The 10,896-nt window shown below is 40.2% G+C and overlaps 1 protein-coding gene across 2 annotated transcripts in view; it reads right to left on the minus strand.

Moving 5' to 3' along the window:
* Positions 1 to 8,128, minus strand: part of CLVS1 (clavesin 1) — a 109,770-nt gene extending 101,642 nt beyond the window's left edge. Inside the window, exon 1 of one of the 2 annotated variants that reach the window (XM_073583945.1) lies at positions 7,956 to 8,128. The gene's annotated coding sequence lies outside the window, so the exon portion shown is untranslated. Of the gene's footprint in view, positions 1 to 7,756 lie in introns of both variants that reach the window. The other variant, XM_073583946.1, reaches the window with a different exon arrangement.
* Positions 8,129 to 10,896: the final 2,768 nt, after the last annotated feature.

A 10,896-nucleotide genomic window follows, 5' to 3' on the forward strand; every position in this document is an offset into this window, starting at 1 on the left:
TATTTATCTATCCATGCAGTAGCATACTCTGTAAAAATTATTTTTTCTATTTCCTTGAACAACTTGCCACTATTGAGATGTACCATCCCCTATTTTGTAGTTGCTACTGAGGTGTACTCCCCACCTTAGGCCTCTTTCACACTTCCGTTTTTTATAATCAGTCACAATCCGCCAGGTTTTGAAAAAAAACGGATCCTCAATTTTTTTTTGAGGATCCGTTTTTTTCCCATTGACTTGCATTAATGGCGAATTGTGACGGATTGCTGTCCGTTGCATCCGTTTTTTGTGAGGATCCGCCAAAAGTTGCTGTCCGTCACCATCCTCAAAGATTTCAAAACGGAGCTTGTAACGTTTTTTTCTCTGGCGGATCCTCCAGACACTCATTTAACCCGAAATTCTTTCTGGGTGCCGGACAAAAAAAAAAAAAAAATTCTCTCTCTCTCTCTCGCCAGCGATTCCTATAAATTTCTTCATTTTCAGGATCCGTCTGAAAACGGATCCTGTGCCATCAGTTGAGAACGGATCCGCTTGTCCGCCTTTTTGGCGGATTATAACTGATGCAAAAAACTGAAGTGTGAAAGAGGCCTTATTCTACTTCTTTTATAGGGATTTCTAGGGACAGACAGGGAAAGTCGATGAACGAGCTGGGGCGTCAATGCACAGGTATAGGGTGCCAACCTATGTTAAAACTCCAGGTGCTTCACATTAATTAATGCAAAGTAGAAGAATAAAAAATTAAACATAACATTTTTGTTTGCAAAAGTTTTGCTTTAGTCCCATATTTTTCATTGTCACAAAGGTAAAAGGAGAAAATGGACCATGCAGCTTTATTGTGCATTTTCTTCTGAGTACATTGATTCCCCATATGTGGGCAGAAACTACTTTTTAGATACATGGCAGGGCTCGGAAGAGAAGAAGAGCTATTTGATTTTTGGAATGTAAATTTGGCTGGAATAGATCATGGATAACCTGTCACATTTGCAAAACCCACAAGATGCCAAAGTAGCAGAAGCCCTAAAAGTGACCCCATTTTGGAGGGTGTCCAAAGTGACTCCATCTGCCTCATTTCAGTGAATGATTCCATCAGCATTTTTGGGGGATTTAGACAGAAACTCTGAGAAAAGTGTTCAGCAAATAATACAGTATAAATGTTTTTTTTATTTTACAGTTAATGTGAGTTATCAGCAGGAGTCCCCAAAATATTAATTTGTACATGTACAGTAGATCTTGTAAAGACAGATCCATCAATACCTTCCTTTAACATGGCCAGTCGGTTCTTCTGTACAGAGGAATCAGCTTTTGGATTAATCTGTTAATGAAGATGAAGAGCCATTTGTAGATCTGGTAACTCTGTCACTCCAGCTCTATTCCCTGCCTAACACCACCTTCACCTGCTTTACGGAGAGCTCCTTTACCCAAAGTCACACACCATAGAGTCTGCCAGTTAATCGGGAGGAGGTGGTGCTAGGTAAGGAAAGGGCAGTAGTGACAAAGGAGGCTGCACATCTACCATATCCATTTACAAATCAATTCAAACTGTTATTCTTCAGTAGCAGAAGAATGGACTGGTCATGTAAAGATATTGTTGGACTTTAATTTGAAATAGCTACATGTGCATATATTTAGTTTAGGGCTGAAATAGAACTTCCATGAAATAAGGAAACTTCATGATTTACTTGTTGTTACAATTTTGTTGTATTCCTGAGCCATCAAATATGGTCTTGTAACCACCAGATCCTTTTTTTCTTGAAAGCATAGAGTACTGAGATTTACTGTATTTTCAAGAAATGTATCCATTTTGTGACTTCATAGGAGTCTCAGGATGGTGCTTTGTAGGTGGAGTGGGTGGATGATGAGGATGGGAGTGAGTGAGCTGTGGGACATATACAGCTCTGCCTCTTGGGAAATGTAGTCTAGAGTCATGTTGGGAGAGCTGGCAGGAAGATCAGGATGTACATATAATAGACCGCCAGAACGACTGAAGGGGGATAAAAAAAGGAGTTAAAAAAAGTAAAAAGGGTTTTTGGGCACTCATTCCAAGCATTAGACCAAAATGTTGTGACTTTACAAACTGTTTTATGTCAGATTTCAGATGTAAACTCATAGATGAATCGTTGACCTAGACGTCTTATAGATGTCTCAAAACTGAGGAGGTCGGTTTAAGTTCTAAAAAACATAAGTGATTGGCGCAATATATACTTGATTTATTATTAGTATTTATTTAGTAAATCTCTCATTATTTTTAGTTAGATGCTCTATAAACAATGTTGCTTGTGTCTTTTATGGTTTTAGTAGCCCTCCATGAGTTCTTAGTACAGAGAAGTTACTAATGGAGGTATTTTGTGCGAGTTGTCATATGATTTATACTGATGACAGATCTCATTTATCTAATGTAATCACCTTGGAAAATATATGGAAATACAACAGCACTGATAGCTTAAGAAAATGTTTCATAGCCATGATTCCGATCATTAATAATGTATAGAAGCTGTGCTATACAATTTATCAGAAATACCAGAATCACAGCTACTAAAATTTTAGAGTATTTCTGGCATTAGAAATGATATTTTTACATTCAGATTTCCCTGACTCTTCAATGCTAAGAGGCATAAATATATGGAAATAATGTACAATACCGTATATTCTCCTGTGTGCATTTTTCATGTTTATTTTTTGGGCAAGTTACAGCAATCCACCCGCACACTGTCAGGATCCATAAACCTGCCGTCACATAGAGTGACTGCATACTTGTATCAGAAGCCCTGACAAGCCCTTAAACCGTGTGCCTGGAAGTAAATTTTCTTACTTATGTTTGTTTTCTATCTTATTATATTTATACTGCAGTAAATGATATCTCCGACTTGCTGTATATGTCTTTATCGCAATAAACTTAGAGATAGAAAACCACTTTTGAGATGAATTGCAGAATGCCAGGTAATTATGCACATTGTAGTTCTCTGATTTTACGCGATAATAAAACAGACTTCCCTGAGTGCTAGAATGATTCAATAGTAATCTGTAACGCTACCAGGGGGATTTCAGATTCATTGTGGTCACCCTGCAGATTCATTAGTAGACCATAAGCTGCCATAAAGCAGCTGTTGGGAGTATTAGGATCATACCGAGCTGGCTGACGATCTACCTTGGGAAATTTAAAACGCCTAATATTAATGGATAACTCACCCAGATACATGCAATATCAATGACATCATCATGGTTATATCAATGCACAGCCTATATACAGTTTTTAAACATGTCTTTTTGCTTATATGTAAGTTATTTTACCTTTTAAGATAATCCTTGACATAAAAAACTGTATTGGGTTAAGCATGGCTCAAATATTGTCACTATCATAAAAATGCTAAAATATGAGAATTGTGATTGTAAATGACATATTTTTCTTTATAGTATCTATGATATATATTGGCAGTGTTAAAGGGAATCGGTCCACCAGTTTTTTAATGTCTGAACAAATGCCACCACCTTTATCAGCTTCTGTGCTGCATTCCACAAACTTGCATATGCATATAAAACCCCTGGCAAAAATTATGGAATCACCGGTCTTGGAGGATGTTCATTCAGTTGTTTAATTTAATAGAAAAAAAGCAGATCATAGACATGGCACAAAACTAAAGTCATTTCAAATTCCAACTTTCTGGCTTTAAGAAACACTAAAAGAAATCAAGAACAAACAATTATTGTAGTCAGTAATGGTTACTTTTTTAAACCAAGTGTAGGGGAAAAATTATGGAGTCCCTCAATTCTGAGGGAAAAAATTATGGAATCACCCTGTAAATTTTCATTCCCAGAACTAACACCTGCATCAAATTAGGTCTGCTCGTTAGTCTGCATCTAAAAAGGAGTGATCACACCTTGGAGAGCTGTTGCACCAAGTGGACTGACATGAATCATGGCTCCAACATGAGAGATGTCAATTGAAACAAAGGAGAGGATTATCAAACTCTTAAAAGAGGGTAAATCATCACGCAATGTTGCAAAAGATGTTGGTTGTTCACAGTCAGCTGTGTCTAAAATCTGGACAAAATACAAACAACATGGGAAGGTTGTTAAAGGCAAACATACTAGTAGACCAATCAAGCCATCAAAGCATCAAGACCGGAAACTTAAAGCAATATGTCTCCAAAACAGGAAATGCACAACAAAACAAAAGAGGAATGAATGGGAGGAAACTGGAGTCAATGTCTGTGACCGAACTGTAAGAAACCGCCTAAAGGAAATGGGATTTACATACAGAAAAGCTAAACAAAAGCCATCATTAACACCTAAACAGGAAAAAACAAGGTTACAATGGGCTAAGGAAGAAAAATCATGGACTGTGGGTGACTGGATGAAAGTCATATTCAGTGATGAATCGCAAATCTGCATTGGGCAAGGTGATGATGCTGGAACTTTTGTTTGGTGCCATTCCAGTGAGATTTATAAAGATGACTGCCTGAAGAGAACATGCAAATTTCCACAGTCATTGATGACATGGGGCTGCATGTCAGGTAAAGGTACTGGAGAGATGGCAGTCATTACATCTTCAATAAATGCACAAGTTTATGTTGATATTTTGGACACTCTTCTTATCCCATCAATTGAAAGGATGTTTGGGGATGATTAAATCATTTTTCAAGATGATAATGCATTCTGCCATAGAGCAAAAACTGTGAAAACATTCTTTGAAAAAAGACACATAAGGTCAATGTCATGGCCTGCAAATAGTCCGGATCTCAATCCAATTGAAAATCTTTGGTGGAAGTTGAAGAAAATGGTCCATGACAAGGCTCCAACCTGCAAAGCTGATCTGGCAACAGCAATCGGAGAAAGTTGGAGCCAGACTGATGAAGAGTACTGTTTGACACTCATTAAGTCCATGCCTCAGAGACTGCAAGCTGTTATAAAAGCCAAAGGTGTGTTAGAGTGATTTTTGGTTGTTTGTTTTTCACGATTCCATAATTTTCCCCTCAGAATTGAGTGATTCCATAATTTTTCCCCTATGTTTGGTTAAAAAAGTAACCATTACTGACTACCATATTTTTTGTTCTTGATTTCCTTTAGTGTTTCTTAAAGCAAGAAAGTTGACATTTGAAATGACTTTAGTTTTGTGCCATGTCTGTGATCCGCTTTTTTTCTACTAAATTAAACAAGTGAAAGAACATCCTCCAAGGCCGGTGATTACATAATTTTTGCCAGGGGTTGTAATCTCCTGACTCCCCCTGTATACCCCAAAAATACCTTTTGAATTGTGATGTACATTAATCTGGTAGGTCCTTTACAATGGGTGTCATTGCTGTGTCATCCGTCTCTCATCTCTATTGCTAATCATCCTCCGGCTCTGATTGGTGTGGATGATGCATCTTGCGTCAACCACATAGCCCAACCAAATCTCACGCCTATATCGGAGCATCACTGGCTCGTGCATGCACACTTTGCTGTGCCCTACTCGGGCACAGGATAAAACATGCGCATGCCTGCAGTAGGGCAGAGCAAAGTGCGCCTGCACGAGCCGGCGATGCTCTTACACAGGCTAGAGATTTTGCTGGGCTATGTGGATGAAGTAGGATGCTTAATACACATTGAACAAAGCTGGAGGACAGCGATTAGATGCTAAAGCAAGGATGCCCATCTGAGCAGGGAACTTCTCACCATGAAGTGCAGTCTGTTCTGTAGGCACCATGTTATAGAGCAGAGGGAGTGGAGTAGATTAATATCTTGAGTTTTGTGAGAAAAGATTCAGTATAACCTATTTGTCCAGTAGGTGGTCCCATCAGTGACTGACATCTTTCTTTGTATAAGCCTGCATACAGAAGCAGCTGTCAGTCACTGACAGGACCGCCAATTGGACACAAAATCCCAGAAAGAGATGTTCAAATATTTAAAACACCAGTCGTATTGAATCTTTTCCCACAAAACCATATATCAGTCTGCTCTACAACATGACACATGCAGGTTAGACTGCATTTTTCTGGTGACAGGTTCATTTTAATAAATAACTGGAAATACATATGAAACACTTCTGATAATCTGTTTGCTATTCATATTTAGGAAGGGTAGGGTGCAGAGCTCATGTTCTGCTACAACATTCAGTGAGACCTTTTTGTTGTTGGTTTTATCCATTGGGTAGAGTTTTCTCTCATACAATGTCACTTCTTTTGGAACTAGAAGCTGAATGCAGCATTGACTCTGCCTTCATTCATCTTTGACAACTTTTCACTTTATATTTTTTAGGACATCTGTAGTTTCTATTTTTTCTCTTCCATGTGGTTGACGTAGGCATGGCATGAGTGGTCATCATGTATCAACGGTCAATAGAAGGCAGAAGAACGAATATGACATTTTGGGTTTTGTCCACTTTGGACCATTCTTGTTTATATACTGTAAATGTTGTACCAATCATGTGCTGATGACTGGGAAGACTGACAACGTTATAATTTTGTAACTTCATTTTTTATTATTTGGGGGGCAGAGGAAGAGGCTAATCAACTACAAGCCAGTTATTTCAGTACAAATAAAATAATTAAAAAAGCTATGTGATGGGGAGGGTCCCAACACATTTCTGAAGTACAAGTATAGAGCGATCTTTCCAAAACATGTTTGAAATACCAATGATTATAAAACCCCCAAAGACTTTCTGCGCCTTTATGAACCCAACAGGTTAGCAGGCTGTGCCCTAATTTTCACAATTTTATCTTCATCAGATTAAAGCAGATTTCTTATCCAAATATATAAGCTTACATCAAGACCTACATAAAATCAATCTTTACTAGCAGTTGTCTAATTTATTACTAAGGTCATTGATTGAAATACTTAGATGCAGAAAATGTATATTTTTGGGTTAGTGTGCATTATACAGCAATACTGAACACAAGGCACCTTGGACTACACTTGACATGGTCCGCAGTGATTAGGCCTTATTAGCGGTGTAACGTATGCAGAGCTATAATACTGCATATAATATTATATACATTGCGTATGTTCTATTTTGAAGATTTTAAGCAGCTATTATCTGAAATTATGTTCGAGATTGTTTTTTTCATTCCTTGATTTACATTATTCACCTCTGAAAATTGTATCTATAAATTATATTAAATTAGCTTAAGTGTAATCTCAGGATTATATTACTGATCCAAATCAGAAGCATATACAATTGTACGTTCATTCATCTACAAAAAACGAAATCTAAAATCGAAAAAATAAAAAATAATTGGCAGAAAATGCGATTACCTAGCAGACAGATACGGCTTATATAGGCACATACATGTTACTATAAAATAGATGTTAACTCACAGGACGTAAGGTTAATTAATTTATTTTCCAATATTTTCAGCTCTACAGAAAGTCACGTTGGGATGCACTAACCTTTCCCATTTATAGGCATCTTCTATAAACCTTAGCCCTTGTCTTTTATACCATCAGCTTTGTTTCTTCCAATCTACGTTAACCCATTCACTACACAAGGCCTACGATTACCAGCAGCATCTGCTTTTTCCAACACACTCATCTACATAATTTAATCTTCTCGCCAGCAGCCTCATACCCATTGCAAACCGATCACTTTTCGCCTGCTCGTTGCTTAAGGCTGTCTTCTGCTTTTCATTGCTTTGTCTTTCATTCATTAGCAGCAAACCTTTCTTGCTTTATTAATACATAAAATGGCATATTATATATTGCCTCCGTACTTATTTCCCATATTGTACATTGATTTAATCACAGACCCCGCTATATTAGTCTCTGGTCCTCTACGCTGACTCACCAGAACCATCAGCATGTCCTGGTCCTGAACTCTTGAGCCTTTTGTCTCTGTAATAGCATAGGGGTTGTGTGCAATCTGCAGAGCCTTGTTGGGCAGGGAAGGCTTGAGCTGAGATACTGCAGATGGGAGCTGTCCATGCGCTTAAGTGCTGAAATGCTGCAGCTACAGAGAATCAGAACCTTCTATAATCTTCACATACCTGTTACGCATTAAATCCGTGCTGAAAGAAGCAAGCTGTCCATCTTGGATTTGGAAATATGAGCTGTCGACTTTAGTCAAGTTTTCAGAATAATGTCTTCAGCTGTGGGGTTTGCCAGAAGGCTTGCGTTGCCGGAGAGTGAGCTGGAAGGAGGCAGTGAAAGACTCCTCCCCAGGAGTGCTTGTCTTCAAGGCAATAAAAGGAAAAAAAGATTTGCTAGCAAAAGCAGACCCACCCCTGATATCTCATTGGCCGATCTGAAATTGTGGAGCAAATATTTAAATTGAATTTTACATTTCTTCGTAGAACAGAAGCCCCTTCATACAAGCAGAAAATCCGATACTACAGTGAAAATTTATCGTACGCTATTTAATACAAATCTGCCATGCCTAAAATCTGTCTGTTTTTCTCCACATAATATTACTATGATCCTGTTTACAATCATCTCAAAACCATAAAATTCTGATATTTGGTTAATAAAATAACCAAATGAGTGAAAAACTATTTATTGGATGTATATAACACATATACTGTAGGTGATGTATAAAATCCATGCTCTGAGGGGCCCACACGAAGCTATGCTACTGTAACTGTATCAGCATGCGTAGCACACCGATACAGTTTCATTCTGTGGCAGAGCAGGGAGAATCGATCTCCCTGCTTTGCCGCCCGGCCGCTATGGGGCCCCTGAGCAGGCGGTGGCGGGCTCGGTGCCAGCAGTGGGCCCACCGCCCGTCATCGCAGGGTCACCTGTATTGGCATCTAACCGATACAGGTAACCGCACTGATCAGAGAAGGAGCCAGCGCTCCCTCTCCCATCATCCCCCTCTCAGCATTTGACAGCGGGCCCGCTGATGTCACTGCACTGCGCCTGCTGTCAGGAGATGAGCGGGAGAGCAGTGAGCAGCGCAGGAGCCAGGAGGAAGAGAGATGAGTATTTATTTATTTTTTATGGGGGTGCATGATTTTACAGTCTGCCTATGGAGAGGTGCTGCATTACCTATGAGTATGCCTATGGGGGTGCTGCCTTATTTCTCAGTCTGCCTATGGGGGTGCCCTTGCCTATCGGTCTGCTTATGGGGGGGCTGCCTTATTTCTCAGTCTGCCTATGGGGGGGTGCTGCATTACCTAAAAGTCTGCCTATGGGGAGGCGATGCTGCCTTATTTCAGTCTGCCTATGGGGGGGTGCTGCCTTATTTCTCAGTCTGCCTATGGGGGGTGCTGCCTTACCTATACGTCTGCCTATGGGGGGTGCTGCATTGCCTATAAGTATGCCTATGGGGGGGTGCTGCCTTATTTCTCAGTCTGCCTATGGGGGTGCCCTTGCCTATCGGTCTGCTTATGGGGGGGTGCTGCCTTATTTCTCAGTCTACCTATGGGGGGTGCTGCATTACTTATAAGTCTGCCTATGGGGGGTGCTGCCTTACCTATATGTCTGCCTATGGGGGGTTTGCTGCCTTACCTTACATTCTGCCTATGGGGGGTGCTGCCTTACATTATAGTCTGCCTATGGGGGGTGCTGCCTTATATTACAGTTTGCCTATGGGAGGGTACTGCCTTACATTACAGTCTGCTTATGGGGGGCTGCATTATACTATTATACTATAGAGTCTGACGATGGGGGGCTGCATTATATTGTAGACACTGCCTATGGGGGCTGCATTATACTATATTGAGGACTATCTGGTGTATTATGCTATGTAGGGTGCCATCATACAGTGTGGAGATTACAGTGAGGGGGCCATCATACAGTGTGGGGATTACAGTGACGGGGCCATCATACAGTGCTGGAGCCATCAAAAAGTTTGGGGGATATTAATGGGTAAGAATATACAGTGAGGGGGCATTATACTGTGTATAAGAGCACATCATACTGTATATAGGGGAGCTGTATAGGGGGGACTGTGGACTTTATTAAATGTAAAGTGAGCACTTATTGTTATAGGGGAACTCGGGTAACTGTGACTGTCAAAGGGGCGCACACAGGGCATTATTACTTTCTAGGGGGCAAAATGTGGCCACTGTTTTCTAGAGCACTTGTACCCAGCATCACTATATTATGGAGAGTTGCTTTAGAATTTAAAAGGGCACAGAGAACCACCCAGCAGGTGCAGAAATAGGGACACATACGGCAGCAGTGGCTCAGTATTGGGGTATCAGTAGGATGAGGGGTTTGTGCAGGTTGGGGATACATGGTGATGGGGCTGGAATATGAGAAGTGAAACGTGTCTTTCTTGTATTCTCTGTAGCTAAGTCCTGGCTGGAGAATTGTCATTGTCGGTCTGGGCCAGATGGAAAAGACATGAAAAGTGAACGATTCCATCAGAAAGAATGTCGGCGGTATGTCACTATCTGTAACTCTGCTGTAATCACTTATATGTTCTGTAGGACTGGTATCTACCATTGACCATATGGCGGTAATATCAATATTGGTCTTTATATAGAGATTATTTTCAGTAACAGTGCAGTCATCTGCTGAGGTTCTCCTACATCCACTATGACGGTGCGTCACTGAGTTGTAATCAAGGTTACCTGGTTAGGGGCCCACTCAGAAGTTTCGCCCCCCCTGAATCAAAATCCTAGCTACTCCTCTGCATAGAAGCCTTTGTGTAATGTAGTCCCAGTGTCAAAATTTCTGCCAGCAAGTAAGATGATATAGGTACAAGGCATTACTTGTTGGTCTAAGTAAACTGTGAGCCTAGTAGACAAGTATAGCACCGCATCCTTCCAGCCCGACGCATGTTTTGCCCTGCTTCTTCCGGAAGCGTGTGAATCTTTCAGACTGAAAATCTTTGCAGCAGGACCCCATTGGAGTGGTGGAGGATCTCTGTGGTAATCATATAGACACAGCTATGTTATTACAAGTATGATATTCGTTTGACCTGACAAATTTTGTGATTCGATTGGTGCAAATTGTAAAAAAAAAAAAAGAAAAAAAAAA

The sequence above is a fragment of the Dendrobates tinctorius genome, unplaced genomic scaffold (genome assembly GCF_039654945.1).
Source record: "Dendrobates tinctorius isolate UK_male_01 unplaced genomic scaffold, ASM3965494v1 ptg000082l, whole genome shotgun sequence".
Classification (NCBI taxonomy): domain Eukaryota; kingdom Metazoa; phylum Chordata; class Amphibia; order Anura; family Dendrobatidae; genus Dendrobates; species Dendrobates tinctorius.